At 39.1% G+C, this 19,942-nt stretch overlaps 1 long non-coding RNA gene across 1 annotated transcript; it reads right to left on the bottom strand.

Annotated features, from left to right (window-relative positions):
* Positions 1-12,393: 12,393 nt before the first annotated feature.
* LOC116576742 lies at positions 12,394-19,500 on the bottom strand. Its single transcript, XR_004280268.1, has 3 exons — positions 19,421-19,500; positions 16,536-16,649; positions 12,394-12,805 (listed from the first exon to the last, which is right to left on the bottom strand). It is a non-coding gene; the product is annotated as an uncharacterized LOC116576742 (long non-coding RNA).
* Between the last annotated feature and the right edge of the window lie 442 nt (positions 19,501-19,942).

Here is a 19,942-nt window from a genome sequence, read left to right as displayed (position 1 = left end):
GATCCTAGGGTCCTGGGATCAAGCACCACATTGGGCTCCTTACTCAGCAGAGAGCCTGCTTCTCCCTCTGCTTGCCAGTCTCCCTGTTTGTGCTTGCTCTCTCTCCCCACCCTCTTGTGTCAAATAAATAAAGAAAATCTTAAAAAAAAAATAAAAGGAAAGGAAAAAAAAACAACTAGCAAAGGATAATTTGCTTTTTAAATTTGGGAATTTGCCATGTTCTTATTAATTTAATAATTAAAACTTACTTTAAAATGTGTTATATATTTCACACAATTAGAAATACTAACATTGTCAGATACAGTTCAACATAAAAATGAAAGATGTCCAAAACAAGTTAGGCTAAATAACATGTATTCCAATTGGGCAGGTTTTACCCTTTATGATAGGTGATATCTGACATTACTGTCAATTATAAAACTTCTCTCATTAAGCTCAATTGCAAATAGAAAAAGATAAGTTCACCCTTGAAAATATTCATTAAAAATGTGTCTCTAGTAATGTTGATCATTATTTTCTAGTCCTTCCTTCAAAGTCAATAGGCACACCCAGGTGCCTGTTACACTTAGTTTTCTTTGGTTGCCTTTACCTCAGTAGGGAATTGTGCAATGTCACAACAATGAAGGGAACAAGGGTTTGCACAGCACGCTTTACTGTGATCTGGGGTAATTTTGTCTACAGCCCAGAGATATGTGGGAGTGGCAAAAGAAGTTTTTCAACAGGGGCTGGAATGGAGCCAAAGCTCAGAGACTTGTAAGACACATAAACTATTTTGTTTTTCTCAAAGAACAATGGAAAGCCATTTTAGGGTGTATTTTTTTTTTAACTTTTTAAAAAAGATTTTATTTATTTATTTGACAGAGGGAGACACAGTGAGAGGGAACACAAGCAGGGAGAGTTGGAGAGGGAGAAGCAGGCTTCCCACTGAGCAGGGAGTCCAGTGGGGCCTGAATGAGGGGCACAATGAAGGGCTCCATCCCAGGACCCTGGGATCATGACCTGAGCCAAAAGGCAAATGCTTTACGTCTGAGCCACATAAAACTGTCATGATCAATATTTATTTAAAAAGGACATTTCTGCATATACTGGAGAGAGTGGTTTGGAAGGATAGCCAGGTCTCATCCAGGAAGACATGTAGAAGCGAAAGCAGTAGTGTAGGTAAGAGGTAGTATTGGCTTATGAGTTTGGTTATAATGGAAAGGAATATAAATTTGAGATACTTAGGAATTATTAGCAAAAATAGTTTCTGTAATATGGTGATCTGAGCTAGTGTAACACATTTCAGATAAGTCCTAATCCTTACTTTTACATGGATTGTGTTATTATTGAGGTCAGGAATGCAGAAGACCTCCTTTAGAAGAGAATAGCATGAGTTTTGTATGGATTTGTGGAGTTTGAGGTTCCTGAATTTTTAAATGTATATTGTATAGTAGAAGTAGAATACATGGGTCTGGGGATAAGAAATTTAGACTGATGGGGGGAAGGGGAGCTTTGAAAATTATTGATATACTCAGATGCCAACCTGAGGGATAAAACTCCCTAATTTCTTGACTGAATTTGCATTCATTTCATTGTTAGTGAAAATAGCCTTTACAAAATATTTGTTTATTATTTTTTATTAGAATTGCTACACCATATGTTATAGTTATTTTTATTGAGTATAATTTTTCTATTGATGCATATCAAAATAGAACAATGTTTGGCATTCAGTGCTTATTTGTTAGATTGAAATAATGAACTTTTATAACTAAGCCTTTATACCATGTATTTATAATATTTCTCATAATACATTTATTTACTTAAACTTTAATTGTAATTTATTTGTACCATGAGTGTTGGGTGTTTGATATAAATATCTATAAAACTCTGGGCCTAGAACTTTTGGAGACAGAATTTTAACTAAATTTGCTCTTTCTTTTATGGTTTTATTTTACACGTTTTTGTTTTAAATCTCAGTGTTCTGAATTCCAAAAGTATCAATATTTTTTCAGTAATTTCAGTAATTTAATATTAATGAAAAATACATAGAATTTTGATAAAACTATTATCTAGGACACCTGGGTGGTTCAGTGGGTTAAGTCTCTGCCTTCGGCTCAGGTCATGATCTCAGCATCCTGGTATCCAAGCCCTGCACTGGGCTCCCTGCTTGGCAGGGAGCCTGCTCCCCCTGCAACCGCCTGCCTCTCTGCTTACTTGTTATCTCTCTCTCTGTCAAATAAATAAATAAAATCTTTAGAAAAATGTTGTTACCTCTTTAATATTGTCGTTAAATACATTTTTCTCATTTTTTTAAAGATTATTTATTTATTTATTTATTTGACAGAGAGAAATCACAAGTAGGCAGAGATGCAGGCAGAGAGAGAGAGAGAGGAGGAAGCAGGCTCCCTGCTGAGCAGAGAGCCCGATGCGGGACTCGATCCCAGGACCCTGAGATCATGACCTGAGCCGAAGGCAGCGGCTTAACCCACTGAGCCACCCAGGCGCCCCCCATTTTTCTCATTTGAAGTAAAATTATTTGCATGTGTATGTTTTGATCAGGTGGTCAGAATCTAATTAATTATACAGATTTTTTTTAAAGAACAAGACCATAGTTTTATTTATTTATTTTACAGTTTTTATTTTCAGGTTCTTCCTTAATTTATATATTTCATGCAGTTATCCTCAGTTTTTTTTTTAAGAACCTACTTAAAAAGTTATGGTTATCATTTAATTTAAATATTTACAACATTAATTCTATTAATATTGGGTTAATAATATATTTAACACTCTAAGTTTTATTTGAACAGATTTATGCCCATGTAACATGGATTTTAATATGTGCTATTTTTAACTTTCATTATTTCCTAGTCAAAAAATAACTTCACATTTCTTTACAATTTAAATGATGTTTAGAAGATTGTTAAATTTTTTCAAGTAATTATATTTTTATAGTATTGATTTGTATTGATTTCTGGGTTTCATACTTTTTTGTTAGAACAAATTATATCTAATTTTTATACTTTTTGACACTTAAAATTTTTATTTTGTTAGGCAATGTATGCTGGTGTCTGTGAATGTTTATATATATATATTATGAGGATAACATCATTTTATTGTGTACATTTTGATCTCATTAATTATTAGGTCAGAGAGAGACTTGGAAAATGAAAGAAACATGTAACAAACAATGGGAAAAAAGTACAATTTAACTATACTATTCATTTTCTTATTTTTACTGAGTTGAAGTTAATAAATAGGTATGAAAATGGATCAATGAACTAAGTGAAGTCTTATAAATATACTTAAAGTTTTATAATACCACATTTATATTATATTTATATAAAACAAAGTTTTATAATAGCACAACAATTTATATATAGCCTGCCTTAATTAACAAGTCATTTGGAAATAGACAGTTGGCTGGTATTGGCATTCTCTTGGTTCTATCAGTCTTGTGATTGCCACAGATTCAGGTATTAATTTATGTTCAAGGCAGGAAGAAAGCAGGAATCTGTCTCTTTAATATATTAGGGAAGCTAAAGCTTTCCTAGCATGCCTACAGTAGAGTTCCACACAGATTTCATTGTCCAGGGTCATGGTGCATACTTATTCTTATCTTAAAGCATTTCACTTTTCAAACTATATATTGAGGTTGTGAAGAAAGGAATGGGAATTATCTAACCAATGAGCTGTGGGTTGGAACTCTTTTTAATGTGTGCTGCATTGAAACAAATTAAATTGATATTCTAGTTACATATGTTCCTGAACCTTATCATAACTTTGGAGAAATAAGGACAAAGCATGGAGGAGAAATTGTTATTTCAACACAATTTAATAAATACTCATTTAACATCCATTATATGCTATAAAAATATTTATTTCTGTGTGAGCAAAACGATAGCTAAAATAAGTCTCTTAGTTCAATTCTCCTAAATGACTATTCTTTTGCAAATGATTTCACATGAGACATTTTGTGCACTAAGTGAAAATAAAGAAAGTTTCTTCACCCTATTTTGTCTTTATTTCTCCAAAGTGCATTCACAAAATAAATAGTTTATAATACTGTTATCTTACTTGAATAAGAAGAAATATGCAATGTTAATGTAACATAAATGCTTAATTTCACTTCAGCCAGAACACTGCAAATGTATCTAGCAACTCTTCTGCCTCATTGGTATTTAAAAAGTCTGAATACTCAGTACTTTTCACAATTTGCTGATCACTTAGAATAATATATTCACCAAATAAGTGTACGCTTGGTTCAGCACCAAATGGCAAATTCAAAAAGGAGGTATTAGAAAATCTCTTTAAAATGTTTGCAAATGGTACATATAAATTTTTCTTGTTCCCTCGTTTATCACCTTGATGAGTTGCTATACATATCCATCTAGGAAACCACCTAAGAATAGTGGCTTAATCACATCTTATATAAAAGTGTGTGTGTGTGTGTGTGTGTGTGTGTGTGTGCACGCACACACATGTGTGGTTATAGTTTAATTTCATTCATCCAAGAAGCACCAAATATATATTTTTATCTTCAGAAATATGTAAAGATTCATAGATTAATGAGACATTGGGACTATTCTTATGGAATGACAAATTTGGAAAATTAAATATTTGAAGCCAAGGGATTAGTTTGATAAGGGTGATACTAGTTGATTATTTAAAGCACAGTTTGACAAGTATCCAAATCTCATTACTCAGTTGTTTAGTGACTTGAAAGTAGTGGACATTCTGAAATGAGACATATTTTATTTCAAATGATCTAGTGTTGTAATTATATCCTTTAAGCCCTTCCTTTACCCCTAGGGTATATAAAAATCACAGAGAAGATTGAAATGATATGGTTTCTTCATTTTCCTTACATGTATATGGTTTTAATATCAAGAAGGTTTTAGTAATGCTGTTTAATTATCGGTTATTTTTTTTAATCAACATCCTCTATGTCCTCTTAAACTATATTCCACACTAACCGTGTTTTGTCTTTTTGTTTCACAGACTATAATTGTTATTGTTGTTGAATTTGCAAAAGGTGAATTGAATAAAAATAGTGACCTGGAGTTACTTATTGTCATCTGTGCAATTCAATTTTTTTTTCAATTCAATTTTTTAAGTAAAGAAGAAAATCTATCTAGTAAATGAAAAATAGCTTCTCATTCTTAGTTTATTTTGAAGAAAGAAAGGCTACAAAAATGCTAAACAATATATAACTGGCTGGAATTTGAAAATTCTCCTCATGGAGTCACCAAATTTTGATTTTCATTTCATTTCAGTTAACAACATAAAAAGAACAAGGCACATCTTCTGATTACCTTCACATATTCTGGTTCTAAAACCATACATCTCCTTCAATTCAAGAAATCTTGGGATAGACGCATGATTTCTTTCCAACAGAAATAACTGTCCAAATAAATGTGTTAAACTGGTGTGCTCACTGAAAGAAAGGTTTCCAGCTGATACAGGCGATAGTTCTAGCTGATATGTTTGATTGCTCTCATGTAGGCAATTATAAAGCCAGAAGAAGAAGCACATAGAATCTGACTTCCAACCACAGCCTGACTGAGGGTATGCTCAAATGTGACAGTCTTTGATGGAGGACACTTGTAGTGAAAATCTGCTAAAATAAACCTAGAAAGAAAATAGCAAGAGTGATTATTCAGAAACACACACACACACACACACACACACACACACACACACAGGCAAAGAACAAAGGGACACTGACTAAAACTGGAAACATGGATTAGATTTTTCATAGAATGTCTCTAGGTCAATTTTATTTCTACTTATAAACTTCTATGTTCTCTATCTTCATCTCCTCTCTCTCCTTACTTTTATACATCCACTTAAGGTTTACTGCCTTCACCAAGAAAGTGCTCAATAAGCTGTCGATGTTTAAGATAAACATAGTAGGGGAAACAGGCTTTTCTCCCAGCTACCATTTATCACAGTCCACTGAATTAGTGAAAATTGGGTAAACTAGGCAGAATTTGTTTTTTTTTAAATTTATGCTGTTCATTTGATTTTATTTTGAGTTTGATATTTCACAAATTATAACCTGATAGATTATAAAGAAAAGATATAATAGACACCTCTCAGTATTTTATTTATAATATGAACTTCTGAAACATTTCCTATAAACATATAAAACAAGACCATTTAGCAGGAGAAAATACTAGCTTATATTCTCAATTATATTATAAGTAGCTTAAGCTTTCCAGTTTTTATATGTATTTGCTGCTGTTGTTTTGCTTATATGATGTCACTATATTATTCTTAATGTGATATATTAATTTTTACTGATATTTCTCACATAGAATTTAATGAATGGAAAACCCCACTGTTTTGGAGTATAGAGCATGAACTATGTCAGGCAATTCCGTAAATCTCATTCGTAACTTTTATTTCTATGCCTGAGTTCAGAAGCCAAAACAAGCATTGAAAATAGAATGAGGAGAATTTCATATTTTCAAAAAATAACCTAGTGGTTAAAATCAAATGTAAAAAACACCAGAATATAAAATAAATTTTGAGATTTTGCAAACGGCTAGAACTATAATAATCCACTGAAGCCCTGACATAAAGTAAACTGAAGAGGATGATTCTAATTCTTAAGACCTTTTTGTGTGAAACATTATTGATTTTTTAAAATGGTTTATTTTTCCAGATTGAAGAAAACTCTTTTTTTCAGCTAACTAACTTACAGTAGTTTGGTAAATTACCCCTTTGTAAGCAGAATTGAAACCTCTTTTTCTCCCTACCTGATCCCTCCAGAATTTAGAAACACTAAGCAAGTATTCTTTTTTTTTATTATTAACATATATTTTTATCCCCAGGGGTACAGGTCTGTGAATCGCCAGGTTTACACACTTCACAGCACTCACCAAAGCACATACCCTCCCCAATGTCCATAAGCAAGTATTCTTAAATTTCCATGGTCATATACTTATTTGCATACGTTCAATAAGAATCTCATCTCCTTACAGCAGGACACAGTTGGAAACACTGGTTATATTACCAAAACTTTGACTAGAAAATCATATTTAAGAGAAACATGGATGGACCCAGATATGACCAGAATGCTAAGACTGAATGTATGGAGTTAAATAAAGCCCCTGGAAAAACAGCCTAATATCTTGCTTGCAGGGATTCCAGAAGCCTTAAAAGGTAAGTAAAGAAAGCCATTTCCTGGCAGGTATAAGATACCTTGCGTGTCAGGATATCCTGGGGACCATGAAGAGAGGAAGTAACCCAAATCTATAGTTATTTCAGGTAAAGCCTGATGACGGGTATTTGGTATCTTAGTCTAGAAAGGCTGTTGAAAGTTTAATCTGAACTTTCCTTATGAAAAGTTCTAGCAAAGATTTAAAAAAGCATGTATGATCAGTTGCTATTCTTGCTGCATTTTTATAAATAATCAGATCAAGTTTGCTAAATCTAAACTTATTTTACAAATGAGTCTTTATCTGGCTAACTCTGAAAATAGGGTGACTTTGGGGAGAAAAATTATGTCTCAGTAACACAGCTTTGTGAGTATTACATTATGGTTCTTTTGTCCCTGAGGTTTTGTTTCCTACCTGTAAACTAGACTAAGTTCCAAATTCTAGTTTCCACCATAGTCTGGTTACAGGTCTTCAAAATAACCTTTCTAATTTTCTCCCATCCTTTTGACTTAGAATCACTGAAAACCTAAAACTTCCTTTTATCCTGAAGTTCTGCGAACTGAATATGAATGGCTTCATGTAACCTTCAAGAAACTTCAAGAAACTTCAGCTGGTATATAGACTGCCTTCATGCCTTCTGGTCTATAGGCCACTCAAGAAGATCACCAGAGATAGTCAAACTATAAACAAGAAAAATCTGTCCAAGTGTCTGCTCTCTCTTTCTGAAGATGCTTTGGGCCTGACATCTATGCAGGTGTTTGTCTACCAGCCTGGAGGGTGACGGCTGCCATGGCTGCAAACTAGGTGGGTACTGAGTGTGCATAGCCAGATAGGCCAGGCTAGGTAGAGACCTAAAACAGAGCAAGTATTGGGAGATGCTTGGTCATGGGAATGGGCTCTTGGGGAGTTCATGGCATCTGCTTAATTCCAAGCCCTAACCTACACAAAAGTACATATTCCCTCTGAAGATAATGCTGGAGGATTCTGGACGGCCTTGTGAGGGCATGGCCATGCAGGCTGGCTGGGGTATCCCCCATTAAAGAGACCTGTGAGGGCCTCAGTTGCAGCAGAAACTTGGGACCTTATCAGGTAGTCATTCTAGATGGGGCTGAACTGTTGCTCCTTCAGCGGATGACTCAGAGCCATTTTGGGGGTTGGGCTCCCTCTGTCCTTGAGGCAGTGCAGGTTTGGGGATGGGCCCTATCTCCACAGGTTAGAGGGCCCCAGCTGTGCAAGAGCAGCTGAATGGGTGATCTGCATGATATATGTGTGATATGTGTGACATATATATGAGCCATGCAAGTGCAGTAGTTAGGGACCTAGAACAGGGCAAATATCAGGAGAGGGAGGGGCACAGGAGTGGGCTCTTCTGTGTATAAAACATCAGCCCAAATGGCAAGGCCTTCTCACCCTTTGTGGACTATTCCCCCCGAAGGAAGAAGTGGTATAGGTTTACAACTGCTTTTCCAAGGAAAAGCAAACAAGACAGAGTGTCCTCCGTAAGGAAATGCCTGAGTCCTGTTTCCTGGAGAAGTCCTGGACCCACCAGATAGCAAGTTTACATATGGAGCCACTATTGTCTGTTTGGAGCTGTCCGCTCAGACTGATTGTTGGAAGGTGACGTCCCTCCATGCTGGAGGCTTTACAGGTAGTTTGTGTCTGGTTGGAGCTCCACGGGCGTGGAGCACCAGGTCTGCACAAGGCTGGCTTCTAGGTGGTAGGTACTGCCCATGTGCAGGCCGTGCAGAGCAGGGTCGGCAGGAAACTGGAACAGAACAAGCATCGGAGGCAGAGTCCTAGAAGTGCTCTGTCGAGGTTACAAGGCATCTGCCTAATCTGAAGTCTTACTCCACACAAAATGGGCATAGTCCCCCTGATGGCAAACTAGGAGTAACTGGACTGTCTTGCCAGGGTGGGGCAAGGTGGGATGGCCAGGGCACCCTTCGGGAACAAACACATGGGAACCTTGATTGCTAGTGAAGTTCTCGACCTCATCAGGCAGCCACTACAAATGGGGACAGTTTGTCAACAGTTAAAAAGCTGCTGCTTAAACAAGATGTTCAGGGAGAAAAAGCTTTCTCCATCCTAAGAATTTTCAGGATGGGTGTGGGCTGAGTGGCACAGGCCCGTCAACGCTCTCTGCCGACGGCTGGCTGACAAGGTGCAAATAGCACCTGCGTGGGAGGTGCAGGTCAGGACAGTCTGGGACCTGGAACGGGCCAGTGTCCTGCAAGGCTGGAGACGGACCCGAGATCCACAGGTCTGGAGGACCCCCCCCTGGCCAAGGGCCGTTGGCAGGATTCTGACTGCTCGTGCCCACCAGGAGAGGTCAGGGGATCCAGGGACCTGGAACACGGCAATGGCAGGCAAGGACACAGGCTGGGTGGGGGTCGGTGGGGGTACTGGGGGTACCTGGCATCTGCCTTCTTCCAAGCCTTAACCTATACAGATGCCTGTATTTCCCCTGAAGGAAGAGCCACAGGAATCCAAGCTGCTTTCCCATGGCTGGATTGGGTAGGCTGGCCCAGGCATGCCCCCAAAGGGACACTGAGGAGCTTGAGTCCTGCAGAAGCCCAGGCTCCTTCCAAACAGTAAGTGCCAGTGGAGACTATCACTCATTGCAGTGGTCCCCTCAGAATGATTCTGGAAGAGTGGGCTTCCTCCACCGTTGAGGCAAGGCAGGCGCTTAGAGAGGGACCCTAGATTCACAGGCTTGGATGGCCCCAGCAGACCAAGAGCAGTTGGTAGGGTTCTAGCATCGGAGGTCAGGGTAGGTAGCCAGGGACCTGGAACAGGGCAATGGCAGACAAGACCAGGACACAGGAGCAGGCTGGTGGCAGTAACTGGCAACCTAATTCTAGGTCCTGTGGTCAACGCAAGAGTACGAGTCTCCCGTTGCTAGAGCACATTGCTAAGGACTGACAGTGCCGGTGTAGACAGACAAGATGACCGTCGTCAAGGGGTGACTGCGTAGCTCTTGCCACTGCAGGTGAAGGAGTTGCCTTTACCAGGCAGGAGCTAATTACTCCCTGGCCTTCAGAGAGCTATTTCAGACGGGAGAAGTGTAGCCTCGCGCGGACTGAGCACGCTCTCCGCATCCTCAGAAACCCTTATTTACAGCCTGATGGTGCCTTGCACGGTTGCTGCTTCATAGGTTTTTGTTTGTTTGTTTTATTAACAAGCCCCCAGCAGGGCCCCTCCTGAGCTGAGCTACAGAGTTCTTAGGGGTGAGAACAGATGAGAAGGACAGCCAACACAACTTACTTCATTCTTGTGTCAGAACAACTTTAACCCACTTTTTGTCTTTGCCACAAACAAGCTGATTTGAAATCCTATTAAACCAATACATAATATCCACTCTGTGATTTTCAGATCTTCCCCACTAAGGGCTTAACGCCCAATACAGATCTTAGTTCACAAAAATCTTCCACCTTGTGGTTCTACATCACTTACAATCTTAATCACAAACATTTTGTTAAACATTCTCTTTAACTTCCTTGACCAACATGTTTCTAAATCAAGATCACTTTTATAAAGCTTCAGGGGGTGCAAGCTTGCATCAAACCCTATCAAGGGCGTGCCAGTTGCCGTAACATGAGAATTCAAGGCAATCTTATTTTAGGGAATGTGTGTTTCTGTTCTCTTTTCAATTCCTGACAAGTCACTTTGACTTTATTAGTCTCATCTTTCAAGTATGCCTTAAGTTTTCTAATATAGAATTTTCATTTATTAGATTTTAGGAGGTTCCGTGTGAAGTATGTCTCTGGTTATTTTCATAGTTCCTTTATCTTCCATTGACCACAACCAACTTGTTTTATCATCTATGGTCAGAGTCACTACCTTGTTTTACACATTCCATCATGTTGTGTTCTTTGATTTGCCTTGATTCCAGTAGCTTAGGCTGAAAGCAAATGTTCTAATCCAGCTTCCTCCTGGTTGAGGAGGCATCAGGGCTACAGTTATGGGTACCTGTACCACAGTCTAGTGGGAATAAAGGTATTTTGGTTCTGCTCAACAACACATCCTTAAGAACAGGCTTTCCTTCTATCATAAGGAGACTTTCTGTGGCCTTAACTCTCCCTTTTGATATTACAGAACCTCAAAAGTTTGGTAACCCATGTCCTATTTCCTCCTTTAAGTGCCAATATTCATGTTACAGCTGCCCAAGGAATCACAGTCATTAGGATGTGTGGTATCTACTTGACTTCTGGTGGTGTGTTATCTCAGATGACCAGTGTTGCCCTCAGATTATAGCTGTTCTAAGGGTATTCCCCACATCAACCAAATATTAACTGCAACATTAACAACCTGCTCTTTTAGGGAAGCATCTTTAAAATCCTTTCTTACTATTTCATTATTTTTAGTGTTTTATGTGACTGCTTTATGTCGGATTTCTACTGCTCTGTTTCCTCCAGAGTGAAATTCATTTACATTGCCTATTATGTCCACCAATATACCCAATGATGACAGAGCTGTTAATGCGTGTGTGTTAAACTGAAGCTGTTTGGTTTCAATATTTTTTTAATTTATTAGGTCAATTTGGAATTCCAAAAAAGTGGCTGTCACTGTTCCTCCAATGGAACTCCTATCAGTGGTATATGAACAGTAAGGTTTTTCCTTCCTTTTGGTATAAGTTTGGTTTAAGTTATAAATTGGGCACAGATGAAGGTGGATAAAACTAAGCACAGATTGGAGATCTATATCTGAATCAAAGGTCAGGTACACTAAATGTCAAGGTATTGGCTACTGTTGCAGGTTCCAGTATAACCAGGAAAAGTTTTACTAACAAAGGTTCCCATATTCTTAGGGTAGGAATCTGTGGTATGAGCTAGGAGTCTGATGTATTCTGAGTCCTCTTTACCTCTTGCAAGGTGTCCCTGTTCTGTTAAGATCTGGGCATACAGTCCATGGATCTATTCATTTCCTAATAGGTCACTATGGATAGTGTAAGTCAGAAGTATAGTAAAGAATCATATTTTGCCCATTTAAAGATATAATCGCCCATTCTGTGTATTCAGCTTTTTTTTTCTTTAAACAAACTGTTCAATTACAAAGTAAATCGGAAATTAGTCACATGTCCAGTGCTATACTCAATTCAGTAAGATAGCAGGGAAAAAGCCAGTACCAAGTTGTCTTGATATGTATGCTGGGCTCTACTGCCAAGAGACTTTTCATAGTACAGACCAGTCATCACCTCCCAAGTCAGTGTCTGTTGGGCATGGTGTTTGGGATCCATGTTACGTCTTGCAGAGATTGAAGTGGAGGTTTCCACTTCAGCTTCCCTCCATGCTTGGTTTCTCCATTGGTTGAAGGCTTCCCAGGGAAAAGATGGTGCACATAGTGAAGAGTGGGGCGAGAGTTGGGCTAGGACACACTGGTGATGTTGACAATGCTGTTGAGTCCTCAGGTACAAGAAGGTGACCGGGATGGAGGAAGTAGAGGATGTCACAGACAGTGGAGTTATACCTGGATCAGAGGGTGGCATCCCACTTTGGAATGACGGCACAGCTGCTGTGGCTGAAGCTGTCACCAGTACCCATGGCTGCAAAGAATATGGTATCCAATAGTGAGCAACAGGCAGGCCAAAATAGCCAGCAGGCAACTTACTGGACTGACCAGTTTACTAATCTTGGCAGGGTCAAATATGCATAGCAGATTCATGCCTGCAAAATAAAGATAGTGTCCTATAAATATTTCTTTCTTGTTCTTTCTATTCTATGATATCTTAGTTATTGTGGACATTATTGACAGTATTTCCCCAAGTGTAATAGCCCTAAATAGAGCGAGTCTAAATATTAGACATCTAGTGTTGATACAATGAAAGTTAGAGTTCAGGCCTGAAATTTTTATAAACGCATCTATTTTAACTGGATGTAATATGCTTTTTCCTTCAGTTACCCAGTAAGTTCTATTAGTGACAGGTGCTATAATTTCCCCAAACTGTATGTATCATTATTTTTAAGTTAATGCCTTTCCTTTTAACATCTATTCTGGGCTGCTGTTAGTGCTAATGCTTATTTCTGTGGGTGCCTGAAATGTGAATGCAATAGGAGTTTTTCCAGTTTTTCCATAGCTAGGGTTTAGATATTTTGATGTAATCCAAGCTTTGATATCTAGATTATTAGTAAGCAACCTAAGCTTTTGCTTGAGCAAGCATTAGACCTTTCAATGAACCCGAAGCAGTTGGGTTGTAGGGTAAATAGAAGTTCCACATTATTCCTTTTTCCTTAGCATATTTTTTATGTTACCTTTCATATGAACTGGGTACCCTGATCTAATTTTATAATGGTCAGTATACCATAGCCAGCAATCTAGGTGTCTAATGCTCTGATGGTGGACTTTTGATCATTTTTCTTGCAAGGATTGGGTAGTCCTATGCCTGACCCTGTACCTACAGTTGTGTGGGCACATAGTTTATTCTCTGAGGTAGGTAAGGGTTTTATCTAATCAACTTGCATAATTTGGAAGAGTCCTATTTTCTAATTTATTATTTTTTAATTTTTTATTTTATTTATTTTTATTATTTTAATATACTCTTTATCAGAGTATATTCATTCGTGACCTACAAGCTTTAAACATTTGGCAGTTCTTACATTTCTTAATCCGAAATTGGGGATGTTTGGTAGGCATATACATACATGTTTTTTTTCTCTAGCTGAGTTCTGCAGCCATGTGTGCAGCAAGACCTGCTTGGTGATGTGCCCATGCAGTGATCCTATCTACTGGCATGTCTGTGGGTTCAATGTATATGTTGCATTGCCCCTCTTGTATAGGTGTGGTTCTATTTTGTGCTGGTTCCCTCCTTAGCAATGAATCACTCCCCCTTTAAATTTTAGGAATCTTTGCCTCTTTAGTTTTCCTTAGTGAATTTGTCTACCTGGTTACTAAATTGGGGTACTTCAGCATTGTCCTTTTGATGTGTGGAGACTTGTGTGATGAACACAGAGATGTCAGCCTGTGCCATGCATTCTGCCATATGTCCTTCTCCCATATATTCTTCTCATTTTCCAGTCATTTCCTCAACATGTTCCTGACCAAAACTGTTCTATGAGCTACTGCTCATTTGTCTGAGAAAAAATAGACCACATTCTGATTTTCATTAACAGATCATTCAATGCTTTGTCAGGATGCTCTGTTTAGCCTATCGTGCTGATTCTCTGAGCTTGATTTTGTCAGGATCAGACTGTCATTAGTCCTCAAGGCCACAACTGCCAACATAATTCACATGGTGCTATGGAGGTGATCTATTCATAGACCTGTGTTGTTGAGCCATAAGTCGGGGTGCTTCTGATTTCCCAACTTCTTGAGCTTGGATGGGCTCACCCCTTGAAAATTCTGGCACCACTACTGGCTTCACTCATGAAGGATTGAGGTTACTTCAATCCATGCAGTAGGTTGATCCTCCATTCACTTGTTCCATCGAGAAATAGACCATTTCCATGTTAAGACTTTATGGTCAGGAATAGTTTCCCTCTGCCAGGAGCATTTTACCCATTCCAGAATAAGGTGTCGATGTTTAATTGGTTTATTTTCTGTTAGTGGCTCTGTATTCTGTAGGGCCTCCTAGATCACCCAGGGAGACTTTCAATTGACTGATAAGCAATCTATGCTCTTTATGACTGCGTCTGATATTTTCCAATCATGCCTATAAATTTTACTGTACTATGGGGTCCTTGGACATTGGATTAATGACCATCCTCAGGGGGATGGAATTCAGTTAACTATTTTTGACCCTTTCTGTTCTTCCATATAAGGATGTCATTCACATGGGAAATGCTGGTTTATGTGTGTTATGTTTTCACTGAAGGCCTGAATGTCTTGTGTTAGGTGGTTCTGGGCTATCACTGAGCTATTAAGGTATCATTGTGGTGCACTAGTAAACCTTTATTGTTGGCCTTCCCATGTGAATGCATTCATGGGTTGGCTCTCCTTTTCAATTACAATAGTAAAGAACATGTCAGATAAATCTATCACCAGGTAATCAGTTCCAGATCCAGTGGTGATATCATTTGTGATAGCACCTATATTTGAGAGTGCTACCTCAATTTGGGGAGAGGGTTTGTTTAATTCTGATTTCAGGCTGATTTCATGGGTGATCGGAGTTTGGTAGGTAATCAGCTGACTTTGGGGTACCGGCTGAAAAGGCGCCTCCTCCTACTCCCCTGCCATCTTGTCCCAAGAGAGGGTTTGTTTAAATGCATATCCTCTATTGTAAATTGATATGATCTGTCTTTTTTTTTTAAAAGATTTTATTTATTTATTTGAGAGAGAGACAGTGAGAGAGAGCATGAGAGGCGAGAAGGTCAGAGGGAGAAGCAGACTCCCCATGGAGCTGGGAGCCTGATGCGGGACTTGATCCCGGGACTCTGGGACCGTGACCTGAGCCGAAGGCAGTTGCTTAACCAACTGAGCCACCCAGGGGCCCTGATCTGTCTTCTTAACAGGCCAGATTGGGTTAATATAATATAAAACTCTTACCAGTTTGATAATTGACTCTCTCTGCTTGACTTATTTCACTCAGCATAATCTCTTCCCAGTCCTGTTCATGTTGCTACAAAAGTTGGGTATTCGGGGGCGCCTGGGTGGCTCAGTGGGTTAAGCCTCTGCCTTCGGCCCAGGTTGTGATCCCGGGGTCCTGGGATCGAGCCCCACATGCGGCTCTCTGCTCAGCGGGAAGCCTGCTTCCCCCTCTCTCTCTCTGCCTGCCTCTCTGCCTACTTGTGAGCTCTATCTGTCAAATAAATAAATAAAATCTTAAAAAAAAAAAGTTGGGTATTCGTCCTTTCTGATGGAGGCATAATACTCCATAGTGTATATGGACAAATAGCATGGAGGACATGGGGAGATAGAGAAGAGAAGGGAGTTGGGGGAAATTGGAAGGGGAGGTGAACCATGAGAGAGTATGGACTCTGAAAAACAATCTGAGGGTTTTGAAGGGGCGGGGGTGGGAGATCGGGGTACCAGGTGGTGGGTATTATAGAGGGCACAGATTGCATGGAGCACTGGGTGTGGTACAAAAACAATGAATACTTTTATGCTGAAAATAAATTAAAAATAAAATTTTAAAAAAACTGTTACCAGTTTAAGAGTGTGGGGTCCCTTTGCCCTTTTTTACCCTTTTCCCTCCAGTCTATGTAGGTGGTTGGGAACTGGCCTCAGTTCCACAGGACCGGAGGGCCCTAGCTACCCTTCGTGGACGAATGGTCTGCATACCAGCCAGCACCAGCCATGCAGGTCAGAGTAGCCAGGAACCTGAAACTGGGTAATGTTGGGAGAGTTCAGATCTCAAGAGTGGGCTCTTGGGTATGCATGACATCTGCCTAATTCTAAGCCCTAACCTACACAAATGTTCATATTCCCCCTAAAGGCATCATTGAAAGAAAGGAGACTGACCTTCCAGAACAAACTCAGTAATGAAAACTCCTAGGGGTGTCTCTTATTGGAGGATACCACAACAGTCATCCAGTCCACACCTTGCCAAGGCAGTTCAGTTTCCTCCAGTTCCACCTTCAAGAGGAAAACACACATTCAGGTAGGATAGAGCTTGCGATTAAGTGGATGCCTGCTACCATCCTACAGCCCATTCCTGTGACCCAGCCTCTCGTGATAGATGCTTGCCTTTAAACAGGTCCCTGGCTACCCTAAGCTCTGTGGCCCATACTTGTGCAATGCAAGCCTTGGGCAGCCTACAGCCTTCAGGGATGTGTAGTACTGGTCATCCCAGACTCTCTATACGTCCTTCAGAGCACAGGGAGCCCTCCCCCTAAAAATTTTTCTGAGATGGCAGCATTAAACTGGCAATAGTCTCCATTTGGTCTGGCTACCTGCTGGAGTCCATTTGGTCTGGCTACCTGCTGGCTTTCAGTGTAGGGACTCAGAGGAGGCCACCCAAAACATTTCCACAGTAGCATATTATTTTGAATTAAAGTTACCTAAAAAATGGCCAGTGAACTTCCTTCATTTCTTGAAAACAGTGAATAAATCTCCCATGTGAATGATAACCTCCCTGCACCAGGAGGAAGAGAGACATCCTAATCCTCAAAAACAGGTAATTTTGGGCTAAAAAAAACCTGCATAAACAAACCGTTTTACTAATTTATTACCCCAGCCCAAATCTTGTTTAGAATTCTTTACTAATTGAAGCTCTTGAACATAAGTTTTGTCTGTCCTGTCCAATCCTCAGATTTATATTTGTGTCTAAAACATTTTTAAAAAACTGCCTGCCTTAGTCATTTCTTTGGCTCTATGCACACATAATTTGACATTTTTTTCTCCTGTGAATCTTCTCATGTCACTCTCAATGTCAATCGAACTCTTAAGCCCCCTAGAAGAGTCTTTAAAGATAGAGAAAAAAAATTACCTCCCCAACAGTTTGCATAGGGGCAGGATAATTTTCCAGGCTGGACACTGTTTATTTTGAGGCTGCAGTAGCTGAGACATCCCAGCTCATCTGACAGACAACTAGCAGAAGGTAAGAATCTACCCCATCAGCCTCCTGGCTCTCTGCCTACAGCATCTAATGGAGCAAGAATGGGGGGAGGGTGCTTTTTCTCTTTCTAAATTTAGATCAGCAGAAGAAAATATTTGTGTAACTAGTTCTTTGGGCTTAGCCACTTTTGTAAATTTGATGGACTACTCTTGGTTTGAATAATGCATCTCCTCCTAAAGATGGAATAACTCTTTTGTTTGTTTGTTTCATAAAAAGGAATTACCATACAGAAAGAATGCAGGTATAGGCCCTTGTAAGTCTGCTGTTTGAGTCAGCCTTACAGGCTGGGGAATTCATAGTTCTCATCACATTAGTATCTGTTTAGACAAACTTTGCTGTGGGTCCTCTATGGGAAAAAAAAAATCTGTGAAGATTTTCCTTTTGTCTTGTGTTCTAGCATTGAGAGCTTGGCTTTGTGACTAGTGGGAATACTCTCTGGTTTCCACCAGCCAGAGAATGCACTTAAGTGTACCTTGTGTACACTTAATGCACCAAGTATACTTTGGTGGCCAAATAGATTGAGGTTTGAAGACACGCAATTACAAGAAGCATTCTTTTTCTGGTCATTCCAGCTCTCAGCAGAGTTTCCCCGTAAAGCACATCTTTCATCTCACCTTTTGTTGATATTTATGTTAGTGCTGGAATGTACCCTTCTAGTGGTGCCTGTTCAGTATCATAGACTAGCATGTCTGTGACTGGAGAGGTCTCATATTTTCACAGGAGACCAGAGACACTATCTTGACTACATCATTTTTACTGCTTGTGCAGTGAAGGCACAAGCTTTCTTATACTATTTTGGGGAATAAAATTTTTAATAATGTGGGTCAAGGTCTAAGACTGGAAAGTTGCCTCAGTCTTTCCATTAAAAAAGTGTTTATGGGTTTGAATCACTATTAAGATTAATAAGATCCTAGTCATCAATGGCCAGATGATGGATGCTTTAAAGAAAAAAAGAAAACTTTTGTGGAATGGCTGGCCTTAAGGACTCCTTTAATAAGTCTAATGTCTGTTTTTTTTGTTTTTTTGTCTTAATATCTACAGTCAATGTAAATTCTCCTATTTTAAAAAATCTGGCCTCCAACTGCCTTTTCCTATAAGATTTACAGAGAGCACTCTGGTCTAATCTTTATGCCAAGGTTACTCAGGTAAATGCTGAAAGTCACAAAGTGAATTTAACAGAAGCTGGTCCTCAAAATTCCTCCTACTTTTCAGGGCTCTGTAATCAGGTTCTGTCAGCTTTAGGCATTCCTATGCAATGTCCTTTGCAGATAAATCCTAGACGCCTCCCTAAAAAGAAATTCGTGTCCCCTGGAAAGCAGATCTTTTACCTGCACTTTCAGAAGATCCTACAAAATTTAGAGAAAAATCAGAAAGATTTGTGACCATTCACAACACCCCCCTAACAGAGAAAGAGTTGACCAAAATTCCTCCTAGGCCCTCCTACAAATGATCAGCCAAAGGCCAATATCTGGAGGCTGATAGAAGCCAAGGCTGAATTGTGTACTTAAAATGCTCTAAATAGACTTTACAAAGGCATAAATCTTATATATCCTTGATATAAAAAAGTTAGAAAGGTGGGTTAGTCCCTTGAGGGGTTGTAATCCAGGTTTTTTGCCTTGCAAATCCCTACAAAACTGGAAATGCAGATCTAGGAGAAAGGTCAAAACCCAGCTATCTTTACCAATCCCTAAATGTGACCCATTCCTCTCAAAATGCTTATAGATATTATAAGAGATCAGGATTTTGAAACAAAATTGACGTGTACTTAAAGGAATACTTTAACACTCACCTTAAAACACTTAAGAAAACACAGATTCCTTCCTTCTCCATTGTAGAAATTTGATTGCATCTTTGAGGCGTGAACACAGCCCAGAACCACCTGAAAGAGCGGGGTGGGGTGGGTGGGGTGGGTAGGGAGTGCGGGGAGCAGCCTTGTTAAAAATATAAAGTACATAGTGTCTTGTACATAGTGTCTAACTCTAGACCACAGTTTCCTTAAGATTACTTCCAGGGACAAACACAAATCTTAACAGTCCTCTCCAAAAATAGTGAAAGACTTGAATCATCTGAGTAAACTTAACTTACTCTAACGACTGTTCACAAACTAGTGAGTTTTATATTGTTTTAAAACCGAAGCTATGAGATGTTTGGCTAGATGTATATGTGTGTATGTCATTTATAGATATATTTTTATTGCCGAAATCTGTAAAAGAGTTCTATTTAATTGGCGTAAAGAAAATTCAAGCATTTATATAAATTCAGTATTCATAACTCTCAAAACTAAAATAAAAACTTAATCCAAATAAATTTC

Source organism: Mustela erminea, chromosome 17 (genome assembly GCF_009829155.1).
Source record: "Mustela erminea isolate mMusErm1 chromosome 17, mMusErm1.Pri, whole genome shotgun sequence".
NCBI classification, from domain to species: Eukaryota; Metazoa; Chordata; class Mammalia; order Carnivora; family Mustelidae; genus Mustela; species Mustela erminea.
This window is presented reverse-complemented; position numbering and strand designations above follow the sequence as displayed.